Source organism: Anguilla rostrata, chromosome 16 (genome assembly GCF_018555375.3).
Source record: "Anguilla rostrata isolate EN2019 chromosome 16, ASM1855537v3, whole genome shotgun sequence".
In the NCBI taxonomy this organism is placed as follows: Eukaryota; Metazoa; Chordata; class Actinopteri; order Anguilliformes; family Anguillidae; genus Anguilla; species Anguilla rostrata.
This window is the reverse complement of record NC_057948.1, coordinates 28,153,858-28,169,796: the sequence shown is the minus strand read 5'-3', so window position 1 is coordinate 28,169,796 and position 15,939 is coordinate 28,153,858. Positions and strand designations below refer to the sequence as shown.

The window sequence follows — 15,939 nt, the reverse complement described above, 5'->3', positions numbered from 1 at the left end:
AATAGACTTAACAGTGGTGGGGAATTATGAGGATTTTACTTTGCTATAATATTCATGCTATTCCCAGTACGTATGTGTTTGTCCGTTTTTCCTTCAGTTGTCTGATATTATTCAATCAGACATGCTACTGCATGTGAATAGGTTATCTGAGGCATATTATGTAGGAGAAGGTGCATGGATGCACATGGTGAATGCATGAGCTGTGCAGTATTAGATGCCTTGGAGTTGCAAAAGAATTACTTTCATGCCTTATAAGAAGCCTAGATTGATTCAATATTGGTCCTTAATTTTTTTATTAATGCAAATGTTCCGGTAGAATTTTTAAAATGATTTTCCATGATGGCTGAACTTGGTGAACTGCTGAAGAAAAAACAACAACATGCAGTTAGTGAGTCAAAGCTAAGGACAGTTGTTGATTCAGTCTAAGCATAAGTGTCGACATTCTTGAAAGAACGAGGAACACTAAGTTCTCTGCTGACAGAACGTGCACATACTGTGTCCACACAAAAACTTTTTACCACTGTAAAGTTATTACTAAGTTGTGGTGAGATTTTGGTACAAATTTTGATTTGATAAAAGAAAAAAAGAAACGTGGAAGTTCTGTCCCAGTTTTTTTAATTCTTTCAGATGCCCCACAAGTAAAGCGAAGAGACAAGTTTGTGAATGGCCATGTCATCTACTCCCTGGAGAGATACTTCCTCAGGGAGGAGAAGGAATGTGATGCTTCAGTTCTTTTTTCCTTGTCCTTCAGTGGGAGTTGGGCAGCACTGCGAGGAGGAGAAATAAATCCATGCTTAAGGTTGGTTATCGAATGCACTACAGCGTCCGAACAAGGTCAGGACTGCCGATTCCTCCAAACTGAAGATAGCCTTGAAATGAAGTGTGCATTATGATTCATTGTCCTTTTATGTGAACTGGATTTTTCCAATAACTACTGTCATCTATTGAGGATGAATACCTCTGAGACATGATGAAAAGAAAAGAGGCAATTTTTACAGTGCTGCTATTAAATAGAACTGCAAACATGGTGATATTGAATTATCCAGTACTGCATTTGAACTGATTTCAAAGCGAGGAATGAAGACCTGCTTTGTATCTCTGTTTGCATTACAATGATATTTCTCAGTATCTAATAACCAATATTAGCCAAAGTGTGATGATGTTTATGCAATTAACTGAGCCACTCAAGGCTTAGCTTACAGTATGTCTAGCTGCAAGTTCAATTACCTAATACTATGTGATGTTCTGGGTATTAGATTATGACAGAACTCAAATGTACATATATAATCTGTCTGTTTTTATTTGAAAGTGAGTGAAGAACACTTTTGATGATCTGGATGCTCAGCTTACAGTTTTTATTTTTTAAAACCAGAACATTCCTGAAAAGTTCGGGTAAATGATCCCAAAATGATCATTTACCCGAATTCCTGAATGTCCCTTGAACAAACCATTGCTGGGAGAAATGGTTTGGAAATGGCTTGGAAACAGGAATGGTTTGTTGCTCTTTTGTGTTTTTATATGAATGAATGAATGAATGAATTAATCATTGCATTCATATAGCACTTTTTTGAACACTCAAAGTGCTTTACAGTGATGAGTGAGAACTCACTTCACCCACCACCGGTGTGTAGCATGTACAAAGTTACGGACATTAAAATGGAGTTGTTCCACCCTTTTCTGCTATAACTGCCTCCACTCTTCCGGGAAGGTTTTTACTAGATGTTGGAGCATCGCTGCAGGGATTTGTTTCCATTCAGCCAGAAGAGCATTAGTGAGGTCAAGCACTGAGTGGGCGATTAGGCCTGTCTTGCAGTTGGCTTTCCAATTGATCCCAAAGGTGTTGGATGGGATTGTGGTCAGGGCTCTGTGCAAGCCAGTCCAGTTCCACACTGTTCTCAACAAAACCATTACTATGTGGACCTCGCTGTGTGCCTGAGGGCATTGTCATGCTAAAACTGTTGGGAAGGACAGAATCGTCTAGAATGTGATTGTATGCTGTAGCATTAAAAGGGGCCTAGCCCAAACCATGAAAAACAGCCTCAAATATATCATATATTTATATATACATTCAAAAAATTATTTAGATCATTAATGCTTTTCAGAAAATTAATTGTTTAGATCAGTATAGAATCAGTAATTGCAAATTTATTTACAAACAACATATGTATGACACATTTATTTTCAGTGTTTGGTAAGAATTGGTGGTAATAAGCATGCCCATTGTATAAAATCCACATACATTCGTGACAGGCTATGTGACTGTTCGTTAGCCAGGGTTTCACATCATTAATATACAACAGCTAATGCACTGGAGACTACAAACTGGCATTTCATGGATTTATATTTAATTTCGTGCAGATTTTTTTTATTTTTTATTTAATTGTTCTGTACAAAAATAATAATTTGAGATTGGTTCAGTTGGACTTTTAATAGGGCATCAGACTGATTTCTTTTCTTGGAATTCTTGATTTCTTTTTTTTGATTTCCCTGTGTGCATGAGGGCACATTGTTGGCTGTTTGGAAGGCGTACGCATGCTCATTATGGCTGTATAGCAGGGGTCCTCAATCTTATCCAGAAAGGGCTGGTGTGGGTGTAGGCTTTCATTCCAACCATGCAGTTACACACCTGATTCTACTAATCAACCACTAGAGTCTTTGCTAAGGAGCTTGATTAGTAGAATCAGGTGTGTAACTGCTTGGTTGGAATGAAAGCCTACACCTACACCGGCCCTTTCTGGATAAGATTGAGGACCCCTGCTGTATAGTAACCAGTGGTTCTCCAGTGACTTAACATGAGGCAATCAGCACTGTGTGTGGCCGCTTAAGACCGTTCCTTTCGTTTGGTGACCACTGCAGGAGCATAGTGAACTATTTCTGTTTCCATAGTGACTGCATAGTGATGAAATGATTGGCTCGTGGAAACTGAAGACCTCTTCACCTGAACAAAATTGCATGTATTAGGGAAAGTGTTTTGAGGAAGAGGAGCATTATTGTGTCACTCGACCAGAGGAAGGCAGGGGATAGGGAAAGCTAATCAATCTTTACATAACAAATTAAATATGCTTAAAAATAAGGCAGCAAAATTAACATGTCGTGTTAACTCCCAGATTCTTACATATTTTATTTGGGGGGGGGGGGGGGGGTGAAACTTACATTTCATGATCTACAGCTGTTTCACAACAATGCAATATTAGTTTTATTATTATTAATTTGAAATGTATTATTATTATTATTGTTATTATTATTATTATTTCTGCTAATATTTCTTATAACTAGTCTACAGCATTTAAAAATATCTTTTAAATATTCTTTTCAATATTTTTAGTTTGTATGCCTAAGAAGATTGGGCAGAGAATTCTGGAGTCTGGGGGTGTTAAAACAGAACACAGCACCTCCATTTCTTTTAGATTTATATTGGAAGCTGTCAAGATGAATTGGGATGCAAATGGCTGCAAATCCTGAGGGAGGTGGCTGGGAATAGTGAAAGACAGAAAAGCTGTGCTTATCACAAGAGTGGTGGAGAGACGATACTGGCAGGGAAAAACTAAAGGGAAAAAGTGGAAAAGTAATGTACATATTACAAATAACATTCTGATTCTTCGTTATGGAAAAGGTTATTGAATACCTCATGAAATTTGGGGGAAAAAACTAATGAGCATTTGCCTAAGGCGCTAATCTATGTCTTAAATCTAAACAATCCCATAACAACAAATTTAACAAACTTTTGCAATATGAGTGGCAGCCTAACTAATCCACAGAGACATATTTAAGTGTAATCATGATTTTGGAAACTTCTAATAATCGGAACTACTGACATTTCATCTGCACAAACAAATCTCTGTGTTTTTATCTGTGTTTATTTGGGTTGACTAAAGGACAACATAAAGCTGACTGGGTCACGTAGCTTTCCTGTTGTTTATAGCAAATATATATTCTTGTGCTAGTAGTCAAAAGTGTCTCATAATATCATATGCTAAAAGCTACGCTAATCTACGCTATCAGTTTAATATAGAGTTGTTTCACGGTAAGCATTCCTACAGAAATTTAGGCTAAGAAGATTATTATGGGTAAAACAATCTCTGGTATAAAATTTGCATGAATACAGCGCAGCTTCTGTGAATTTATTTCTATGAGACAAGAGAAAAATGGCAAGAAATTAATATTGACTAGTGTGAGATAAAAGGCCTGGCAAGTGACTCTGAGCCACTGGATGAATGAGTGCTGATTCTGTGAAATGTTGAGACATAATAATGAAGCAAATCCTTTCTCCAGGGGACATGTTATGCCTTTGATGGCCCTCCAGTGTTGTTGCTGAAGTACTCTGAGCAAATCTCATCCCCGTCATCTCACTCTCTACAGCATTGGGATGGTCCTACATTTGAGATTAGGTAATGCAAACTGGGAATGAACATTAGGGAATTATAATAAAAAAGAATCCATTCATGGTTAGCAGATGCTCTGATCCAGAGTGGCTTACCATCAGTAAAACTGAATTCAACACCTTTTGCAATATAAATGAGTTACCTTCAACATTTTTGCCAGGGATCTTCAAATTATTTTAATCCAGTTTTATCATCCTGGGGTTTTAGCCCTAATAAGATGGTGCCACACAGTGGAGGAAGGATGGAAAGCAAGAATCATATTGTCTTTTCAAGCAGTCAGTGCTCTTCAAGTAGTTTTTGCTGGGCTGAATTTTTGATGAGCTTAATGGTTGGTAATTTGTGTAACCTACTGAAAAATAAACTGTTCAGGTGTGGATTTAAGGTAAAGCAGGAACAAATACAGTATGCTTCCTTTATGCCTGCTTGAGGGGGTGAGAGAATGAGAGAACATGAGAGAGGGAGTGAGAATGAGAGAAATGTTGTTGCTGGATTACATTAAAACACTGAACACAGGTGCTATGCGCTGTAAAGCTGTACTTCTATACACAGATAGAACTTAAATGCAACAAATAGCTGGCTATTTACAAACTACTGTTTGAAAACATAGTAGTGTGGTATTTGTTATTATTATTATTATTATTATTATTATTATTATTATTATCAACCAGAACAACAGTAATACTATGTTTCTAATTATGTGGTGCAAAGCAGACCACTCAATTAGCAATTAACCCCATAAGACCAAAATAATTAAAACTCAGATGTCAAATTTGTACTGCCTGTCAAATAGACTTACTGCTGGTAGGGGAAAACAGAGAGTTGATGACTCATTTGGATCTTAACAAAAAAGAAGAGGAAGATGTACTCTGATTTCAGACCACAATATGAGATGACCTTCTACCAGAATGCTATGGTGAAAAAAGGGCTGCACATTACTTGGGTAATAGAGTGTACTCTTCAAATGCCAAGACACAAAAGACTGTCTCCTCTCTTTGTGAGCGCGATTGCTTTGTCCATTTCTTGGACTTTTTACTTAATGACAATCATTGTAGAACTCAAACCTTGTTGATTGCTTATATTTTGTGTCAAATAATCAAGTTATTATTATTATTATTATTATTATTATTTAATATGCACCCTTTTCACTTTTCAAATGAGAGAACTCTTAATGTAATGTAGAATGTAAGGGACTGTGTAGCCAGTCACATCTAGGGAGCCAGATTTTTGTTTCAGAGGGGTACTTTTTTTGTTTCAGGGGGAAAAAGAGGGTAATTAATAGTTGACCTATTGAACTATATTCAGAGTTGCCACACCTAAGCTCTGTAACTAAGTCCTTCTTGCCCAATAGAACTAATTCTGATTGCCTTAATGCCCAAACCTTTTTACAGACAACTATTTTAAGACATCACTCTATCACAAAAACATCACAAAAATTCTAATTTTAGAGGATTCCTGAAGAGTTAGATATGCAAATGAACCAAGCATAATGAGATGTTCATCACATTTAACAAGAATTATTTATGCAATATTCTCTCTGATCCTTACGTATGAGTGTTTTTTAACTAAAATTTTAAACCCGCTTTTATATTTATATCACTGAGTAATTCACAAACGAAACAATTTTCTGTGATGGAATTACAGTGTTTTTGTTGCTCCGCTTCCATTCGTGCTGTGATACTGTAAGATTCCCTTGAGCTCAGTTCAGTGCTTTTCACCCTTGAGGATGCTGCTGTCCAAGGTCCTGAAGGCCTCTCCCGTTTTCCGACAGCAGGAACATCTAGGAATTCAAAAGCGTTTCACTGATGCACTGGGGGGTAAAATCCTCCCCATTTGAATTAAATTTTCATTATAGCCTTAAAGCTAATTTATACTCTGTGCATGCAAATTTCATGTGAATGCAAATGCCCGGCTGTGCCATCGCACAACTTTCACTTGGTGGCAGTCAGCACAATGTGTGGTGATTTGTTCCAAGGTAAAAAATTTTGCCAAAGGAGCTCAATAGTTGTAAGAAACAAAATTATCGAATCTGTCATTTAAATCTAGCAAGGTAATAAAACACTGGAAGCACTTAAAAAAATGAATAATCTGTATGGTCCATCAATTTCATTTAAATGAATAACAATTACCAATATATATGCTTTCCTGCTAGGTATTAAAGGTTGTTTCCAATGATGATAAAAAACTAAAAAGTGTTGTATGTGTGCATTTTCATGCACACAGACAACACTTTGTCCACATAAGAAAGGCCTCATATGCAATACCAAAATTGTACAAATAGGAAAAGTTAAGCCAGCCTTTATATATTTATTTCTTGAGTACAGGATACTTAAGGAACTACTCTGCAGGCTGTCTAATGGCAACTGTGCTATTAAAAAGTAGCCAAGCTGTCAAAATCAACACCATCCCATTGTTTTCCATGCAATTATTATATTCTTTGCTAAGACATACAGTCATTATTTATCCACGTTAAGCTTTAAGTACATTTAAGAGCCACTCATTAAAAGTTAATATGTACTCTGTATTAAGGTTTTATAATATTAATGATTGCTGTAGAAGCATTCAGGAGCATTAAAAGCATTTGTTCTACATTGCATTTTACACGATTACAGAAAATCATTTAGTACCTATGTCTATGGATTTGTCTTTGCTTAAATCTCACATTTGAATGAAAGGTTGTGTGTGTGGTTAATCTGGGTAAAGACTAGCAAACACAAATGAAATTAAATTCAAATGATTATGCATGATTGAAATGGAGCTTAATGTACAACGTGACATACTTTTTCAAGAACACAGTATTTGGGGGAATATCTTGTGAAAGAAACTTGTTTTGGCCAATGTCAACTAACTGTGAGGATCTATTGTCTGGCATTTGTGTTAGTGTGCAATTTGTGTTATGTTTTCAGTGACATGTCTAATTGCATCCTGTAATTCCTTTGATATCATTCAAGCTAAAACTGGTGTAGGTGAACATGTAACATGATCACTGGCTGTGATTAACCTATGCACTATAGAGACTAAAAGTATTTTGCATGTCCTGCTTATTTACATGCCAATCCAATACAGAAGCCTGGGTCAATCAAATAAAATGCTTTAATACTTTTTCATAAGTGACTCTTCCTGGGGAAGAAAATTTGACCTCAGGTTTCGCAATGGCATTTAAAAGTTTTCTTAATTTTAATTAGTAAAAAATCAGAAAAGGTTTCTATTTGATTAAAAATAATGAAGAATGTAAATTAAATTGCCAGATCTTTTCCCACTTGCTTTCCTGACTAAATTAAAAAGTACAAATATTGTATTGTAATTGTTTTTTATAATAGAACTCCCTTTTAACAGTAAAGTAAAGTATTTCAGTGTCAATTGGCAATTTCATATTTAATATTTTACCATTAGTGGAAGAAAAATTCACCATTTGATAAATAAATATGTTTTTGATAAGCAATCCTCTTTTATTGACACATTTGGCCTCATTCACGAAGGACATTTGATTGTAAACTGTGTGTAAGAACGTTTTCAAGAACATTATTTGGCATTCATCATTTTTCATCTGTATTTGCACATGGCTATTTCCTTATGCTAATTACATGAACATGATTGTGCATAAAATTTAGTCAGCATTCTTCATCTCGTACACTTTGGATATGCACAAAAATAAAGGTCAGCATGTGTGTCATGAATTCCATATTGGTTTTTCATAGGTACATTTTTAAGAACAAAAGTAAAAAAAAAATTTTTTTTAAGTTTTGTGAATGAGGCCTATTGTAAGTATTATTGAAACATTTAATGGATAATTGCTAAATTAAACTTTTCCACATGCCCACATACACTGTCATGAATCAATGCAAGATTCAAATGAATGTAATTATTAATAACTGAGCAGTGTGATGAAATTGATTTATTGTTTCAAGCACACAAAACAAACAATTGAATTACCCTCCTGTAATGAACAGAATTAGGCAACGATTGATTCTTTCAACACTCATTATGGGGGAAACATTTTGTGCACTTTTAAGTTGTCATTTCCTACATAAGATATAGATCTACGAAAAATGTTGACACTATTTCAAAGAATGAATTACTTGGCCTTTACTGACCTTTTGTCTCCTTCGGTAAGTTTTACTATGGTGTGTGGAAGTATACCAATCTGAAATATTTCACATATTTGTCACTCAGCTGATTGTCTATTTCATATAGGGTGGGAGACCTTGACAGAAGCTTCAGGGTACAGCCACTGATGAATCCGTCATCCCAAGCTGTAATCTGTAACCACTTGCGCTCTACTGAGAAAATATTTTTCAATTTAAGTAAGTCTGAAATCCAAAGAGCCGCTTAGTATAGCCACTTAAGATCTTTCTTTAAGACAGAGAATGGTAGTACAGAAAAAATGATATGGCCTGTAGTCTGAGCTTGCCTTCTGTACCTGAGGCTCAACAGGGCTTCTCATCCCTGGACCTAAAGTGCCAGAGGATCTGTTAGTTTTTGTTCTGCAGCGCTTAATTTATAAATGAAAGAACTTTATAACACAATTTCCTCCTCATATGGTGTCTAAGGTCTTCTCAGGCAGACCCTGTGGATATCTGGGATCAGGGTTGAGAGCATCATTTGCTATAGCTCTTCCAGTATTAATTTGGTCACATATTTAGAAGAAATGTTGTAATCATTGTAAGTTATTTAGGATCCTTTATATATATTTCTCACTGTCTGAAAGAGATGAGGATCTTGTAGAAGAGCGGTATGACGAAACTGTAATATTTAAATTAATCATCTCTCTGTAGGCCACATTGTATATATTGTATCTCATAAAAAACACGTTTTCAACGTACAAAAATGCCAAGTTACTAAAAAGTATTGATATCAAAATGACGCCAAGTTACGATACTACAAACCATATAGGCTATCTTGCCTCACCGAAATGACATAAGATGTAGGCTATCTCAAAGCAATGCTACCCAATATTTCCTCAGTTCTTTCAAGTCACTTGGCCCTGTGTGTATAAGCATGCACTACATGGACAGGCCAAACATGTGTGTGGATGGCTCTCTCACAGTCAAGATTGATTGAATAGGTGTGTGTATGTCCAATTTGTATTGGTATGTAGGCCTATGTATTTCGCTGCCCAGGCTTTCTGTTGCGTGAATGGTAGTATGTTTCTTGGTACAAGTGTGTTCGTGAATGTGAATATAAGATGCTGCCAGGGAAATGTCCCCATGCGGATAAAGAAGTTCTCTATGTATGTATGTACAATATGTGTTTTACGTGCAGTATTTATTGTACGTAGCAAATATACAATTAACTTGCACATGTACTCAAATTCAGTTCAGAAGCAAGTATAAACATGTTTTCTGGAGAAATGTGCTTCCTGTCGTTGCTCAGCAGCAGTTTTGTACATTAATTAATTTATACATGAATTTCAATGTTCAATGTGTTCCATGAGGCAATTCGAAATATTTGTCTCTTTGATCTGACAGAAAGTTTGCATGACATAGTGAAATGGTAAGATTAGAAAACACAGGGCCAAGTGACTTGAAAGAACTGAGGAAATATTGGGTAGCATTGCTTTGAGATAGCCTACATCTTATGTCATTTCGGTGAGGCAAGATAGCCTATATGGTTTGTAGTATCGTAACTTGGCGTCATTTTGATATCAATACTTTTTAGTAACTTGGCATTTTTGTACGTTGAAAACGTGTTTTTTATGAGATATCAGTTCTTTTTGCAAAGCGTTTTATTATGAGAGTGAGAAATGCGACCCTGTAAAAAACGGGTGTGGATTATGGCTATCGTTGTGTGAATTTGTACAGTCTGATGAGCGTGTACCGTTCAGCAGTTTCGGTTTGCTATATATGTAAAACAGTGGCTGTGAGAAAGGATGCAGTGGCGTAAGCGTAAACGCATGAGGAACGCAGATGGAATATGGTATGTACTCACGGATTTGACGTCCATCCAACGAGCCTTGACTGACAAAATAATCAACACGCCCGTAGAATTATAACTCCCTAGGTCGCAACTTGTGTAGCCTTCTGTCCTGCTCCGTTGTCTGTTATTTCGTGGAGATGCAGTTTTAGTGTTTGTAAGGTTTATCCTTCTGTCCTGCTCCATTGTCTGTTATTTCGTGGAGATGCACTTTTAGTGTTTGTAAGGTTTATAAGGCATTTTGATAGGCTTATCTGCAGGTAGGAATCCTCTTCGCTGTTTTGCTAAACTAGAACCGGAAAACATGATAGTGCAGAATAGGAGCAGACGCATATGTCCCAGCAGGCTTTGCATATGAGAAAATGACAACAGTGTGAGAGAAATTAGGATGAAATTACGTAGAAATTCCGTAGTTGAAACAATATGTTTTTAGCAGAGTGGGCATGTAGGTGAAGGTTGACATGATCACGGAGTATAGTGCGAAGTAAATGGAGTGACCATGAGCGAGCTTATATTCCTTATCGAATGGTATATATAACAGTCGCTGTGTAGCATTAACCGTTAAAGTAGAGGTTTAAGTAACATGTGAAATCCGTTGCACTGCTGTGTTTTTTTCATGTTCAGTCTTAGTAGTTATAACTATGAGTGAATCATGATTTTAAATGTAAATGTTTTAACGGGGAGTAGCAGAACGTACACGTAATTGTTTGTATGTGGCTAGATAGAGAACAGGGCAAGGTAACATGAATGTAGAAACGTGACGTTTGCTGATAAGAAGGTTTTGTACGGTAGCCAAGTGAAGAAATGTAGTTAGTAAAAATGGCACAGCGGTGAACTGGTGTAACTTTGTAATAAAAGGAATACATTTGCCGTCATGAAATGCATATGGGTGGCCATGAGTGAGTTTTGGTAAAGCAAATATAATATAAGCGCAAGAGAACGTTAGTGTAAAAGAGGAAAGTATCTGCCTGAGGACGAGGCGGGATTCAATCGTTCAACCGGAGGTTTACCAGTCTGCCACTTTGTTAGGGGCAGCACCATGACATATGCAATGCGTGAAATATAATTAGCAAACCTGTCCGTGGTTTTAAAGAAGAACACAGGCGAGTAAGCGCAGAAGAGCTCCGGTTGAATCCATATGGCTTTGCAATATTGTAGCCGGTGAACAATTGAACGTCATAATACTGTGGTGCAAAAGCAATAATTGAGAAGTAGTAGACAATTATTAGTGAAGGTAAAAGCAGGTTAAAGGAGTAACATGGTGGTTGAACGTGACACTTCTCAGTTGTCTTTAGGCAAGAACAAAACAAATGTGCATAATTATTTTTTATTATTCAGTCATTTCAATGTACTTTAAAACGTGTTTTTCTAAGCCTAAATTTCCCACTATAAAAGTTCACCCGAACCGTCTGGGCGTGGTAATGAGAACTGTCAGTTATGTTAACTGTCAGTCAGCTATGATTGACAGACCGTGGGCCGTTACCATAGCTACCCCCATGATACGTGCTGTTTTTGGGAGACTTTTCACAAGCTAGCTAGCTTAGTAGTATATGAAGTACCGATAGATAGCTATGGTAAAGACGTTGACTTATATCCAATTAAAATTTTTGCTATCTAGCTAGCCAAGTTAAGATGAAAGCACAACTATGACGTCCTCATAAAAGCAAACTAGCTAGCTAACGTTATTATCGATAACATTGCGTTATGAAAGCAAACTACGTAGCTAGCTAACGTTAGCTAGCTAGCTAAATGAATATAACCAGAAATAATCTAATAGTCCTTAAAAGTCACTCTAATTTAAGTGAACCTAACGTTAGTCAAATATGTGCATTGTCTTGCCTGTAAGCCAGCCGCGCAAACTATGGGTCCGGAGTTATCCATGGGTTTACGGGGCGTGGAAAAGGGGAGTGGTGTGGGAGTACTGTGTTCGTGACGGACCAAGTTGACAACTTTGTCAACCGTTTGAAAATAGGATGGAAAATTTAAAATGCATATTTTTCCAAAAATGCAGAGCGGACATATTTAATACTGTACTCATAGTGTTTCTTCAATGCCTCGTGTGCAAGTAGCACATAAAAACGAGAAAGTGTGAAAATCACCATCCTACTCCTTTAATGAAAGGCACTCTTAGGTGGGTTTGAACCTTCAACCTTGTGTTCTCAAGACTGTAACCTTACCCACTACGCCACAGGCGGACTAGCTGTTTGTACTGTCGATGTTTCAGAGTAAGAAGGTATGGATATTTTGCGTGTGTATGCGAGTTTTCCATTGGGTCGTGTAGGTGAAGATTTGGCGGGTGTCGGTAAAATGTCCAATGGGGAGACATGTTATTAGTGGGATAGGCGGCAGGAAAAATAAGAATGAGAAGAAGAAGTAGAAGAAGAAGTAGAAGAAGAAGAAGGAGAAAACGCAAAATCCCCTTAGTTTGGGGCTTTATTGTGTGGACATGTGAAGTTGTTTATGAAATCTGTCTGTTGAAATGGGGTCAGAATGTACAGAATTTAATGTTTTTAAGGGCTGAGTGTCTGTGGCTGTTGTGGTTATTTCTGTGGGGAACCCTGAAAAGTGCCAAACTCTCGGTGCTGTATAGGTATGGGGGCATGCCCCCGCCAAGGCGTAACTTGGCGGGATGGCATACCTGCCATCCCAATGTCTTAGGATCATATTGTGGCAAAAAAGTATATTTATACCAAAAAGTAAATTCTGTTTTATTCTGTTCTGATTCAGTGATTTTTAACTTGTAGTCCTATGTGATATATAAACTTGCTATTTCTCCTAGTGGAGCACAAAACTCTATTTCGCTTAATTCATTTCCTCCAAATGTGTGTGTGTGTGTATGTATGTGTGTGTGTTTGCGTGCGTGCACATGTGTGTATGTGTGTGTGTGTGTGTGTGTGTATGATTGCATTGGCCACTAATCCTCTACGCCGCTGTCGGTTCTAAATTTTGCATCTTCTCTTGTTACAGAGTAGAATGAGGCCTATTATAATGATAGTGACAGAAACCCTCGAAAAAAGACTCATGGAGTTTAATTGTTAACAAATACCCTTGATGGGAATCTGTTAAGTCTGATTTCCTGCAGTTGAAGACACATCAATAATAGGATTTGCCATTCATTTGCGGGGTAAACTGCACACAGCACATAAATCATTGAGGCGTCCAATCAAACAAGGTCAAAGACACAAGTGCAAATGTGAAGATTCTCAGAGGGCCCACTAGGGCTACACAAATAATTAATACAAGTTTAATTTAGAACTGTCAATCAAAATGTATAAATGTACAGAATGTGAATCTTATCATTGTTGGTTTTATATTTAATTATTTATTTGTTTGTTTATTTATTTACTTGGGTGGTACACCCAATTAGGGTGTACCACCCAAGTAATTAGGTAACTTGCTAATCATGCAATGAATCCCTCATGTAACCTAAATGCCAGTGCATAACTGAATCTGGATGTGGTGCACCCAAGATAGAGAATTTAATCCATTGGTACACAGCACAATCATGTTCTGATTGAAAGAGTCTCATATTTCAAATGATGTAGAAAAGAAATTGGCTTCTGTATGAAGTACAGTTATTTTCAAAACATGATTGTGTGTTTTTTTTTTAAACTGTGCCATTTAATGTCACAAATATAAGAGGTAGTGTGGACAAGGGAATTGCTAACAAGTATATAGAAGTTTTGAAGTCAACTTTAAATTAAATCCTCAGAGGATTGCAAGGCTGTTAATATAAAGTTTAGATGTAGTGCTTTCCTTTTTTTTTAGTTTAACACAAACACTCCCCTTGTAACACTTATCTGCCAGCAAGTGTGTGTGCATTTGTATGGTTTCTCTTTGCCGGTGATGAAGAAAGAGTTAATAAAATAAATCTTAAATTGTGCAACTCAGAAATAAACTGAATTTGCTCTAATTACAGAAACACATTTTGCTGTAACTTCATAGATGTTCTGTGCATTTTTTGATGTCTGGTGGCTTCTGCTTCTGCATATCTAGTAAGTGGAAATGCGCAAGTAAAAATAACCACATTTATGTAATATATAAAAATGTTGATAATTCAGCTGTTATTATTTATTTGCAGTAGTGCAATAGTGCTTTGCTCTCTCATTAGCTGAAAGTATGCCTCTATGGCATAAACCCCTTTGCTTTTCCAAAAAATTCACACCAGTCTTATTAAACCATCTTGCTGTCCTCAAAGGAAAAGCTCATTAAAAAACTTTAATATCCGCAGGTGATGATACAGATAGCCGGAGTACAAATTACAGCTGATGATGTAACTGAGAAGGACTCCACTAACAGGATATGTGCATCGTCAGTCATAGGCTTGGTGACTCACCATTATCATTGCAACTTTAAAATCAATTGTGTATACTGTACATGTGTGGGTACTTGTCTTCACCCACTGAACAAGCCATATTGGCATTGTATTGGTATAGTAAGTCATGCCAATAAGATGTTATAGACCTTACTGAGAGACAGTGTATGCATGGTTATAATAGTTCATTGGTAATTTTCCTCCTTTAGTGATGTCTGTGAAATATTGGTAAAATGCTTGATGGGAATTGGAATAAAAGTTATTATTTTTTGAAGACATGTTCTTGCACATTACAATTCAATACTGTTACTATCTAGACAGGTTTTACCTTGAGTATCGCAGCACGCACAACATATCTGCAATTTTTTTAACAGAAGCCATAATGCCTGTGCAAGTACACTGTACCTACAGAGGAACTGTATCGCTAATGTCACATTGTATGTATAATGGCAAAACTTGAATTTCAGTCTACTTGGCCTTGTATAATGTGAAGTGTGGCCTGAATAATGACAAATGACAGGCATGCCATGTACATGGACAAAGGTTGCAGAATGTCAGTTGAATATGAATACATGAACTGTGTGTCACTTACTGTTTCAACAGTGTATGTTGAAATTCAATAAATCAGGCATTTGACTGTGATTCAGCTTGAACACTGCAATGTTTCAGTAGCTGTCTGGCCAGTGTGTCCCCCAATTAGCCAATGATCCATCTGGCTCTGACGTACATCAAAAATCAACAGGAAATTATATAACCCTCCAATATAATGAAATTCATTGGTATGTTTTAATCTTGTATTGCAGTAATGTTTATCTAGTTTCAAATATAATTATACAGTATAAATATATTGCACATATTGTATAACTTGAAGCTTATCTTTGACTGTGAAAGTTTTTTTTCGGTTGTAAGAATGTGTGTGTGGTGATTTATCACTTCTGCCTCTTAGCTTATGCAGTAAATCTGTTGTACTATATTATAATTTGTATGCCTACCCTCAGTGTTGCAGCTCTTGTGTAATGCTTTTCATGTATCATACCTTGATTGCCCTGTAGGCAGCTCTGGGTAAGAGTGTATTTTAAATAAAAACACAATAATAATGGCGCGGTAACTTCGCATCCAGTCACACCTGACCAATCCGAAGTCTCACTCGCAACATTATCCAGAAATCAGTGGAAATAATAGACCTCAGTATGTTGCCCTGGAGCTACCAATTCTGTATATGTGACCTTATGCATAACCTCTGCGATGGTGATTCTCTGCATCCAAATCACCTGTGGGAGCAGTTGTTTTCAGCTTGAGTGATGCCATATTGCTGTCTGACCTCAAGGCTTA

The 15,939-nt window shown here is 36.8% G+C and overlaps 1 protein-coding gene across 1 annotated transcript in view; it reads left to right on the top strand.

Moving 5' to 3' along the window:
- Positions 1–1,189, top strand: part of LOC135241997 (copine-7-like) — a 43,017-nt gene extending 41,828 nt beyond the window's left edge. Inside the window, exon 19 of the mRNA XM_064312847.1 lies at positions 752–1,189. The gene's annotated coding sequence lies outside the window, so the exon portion shown is untranslated. The remainder of the gene's footprint in view (positions 1–751) is intronic.
- The last annotated feature ends 14,750 nt before the right edge of the window (positions 1,190–15,939 follow it).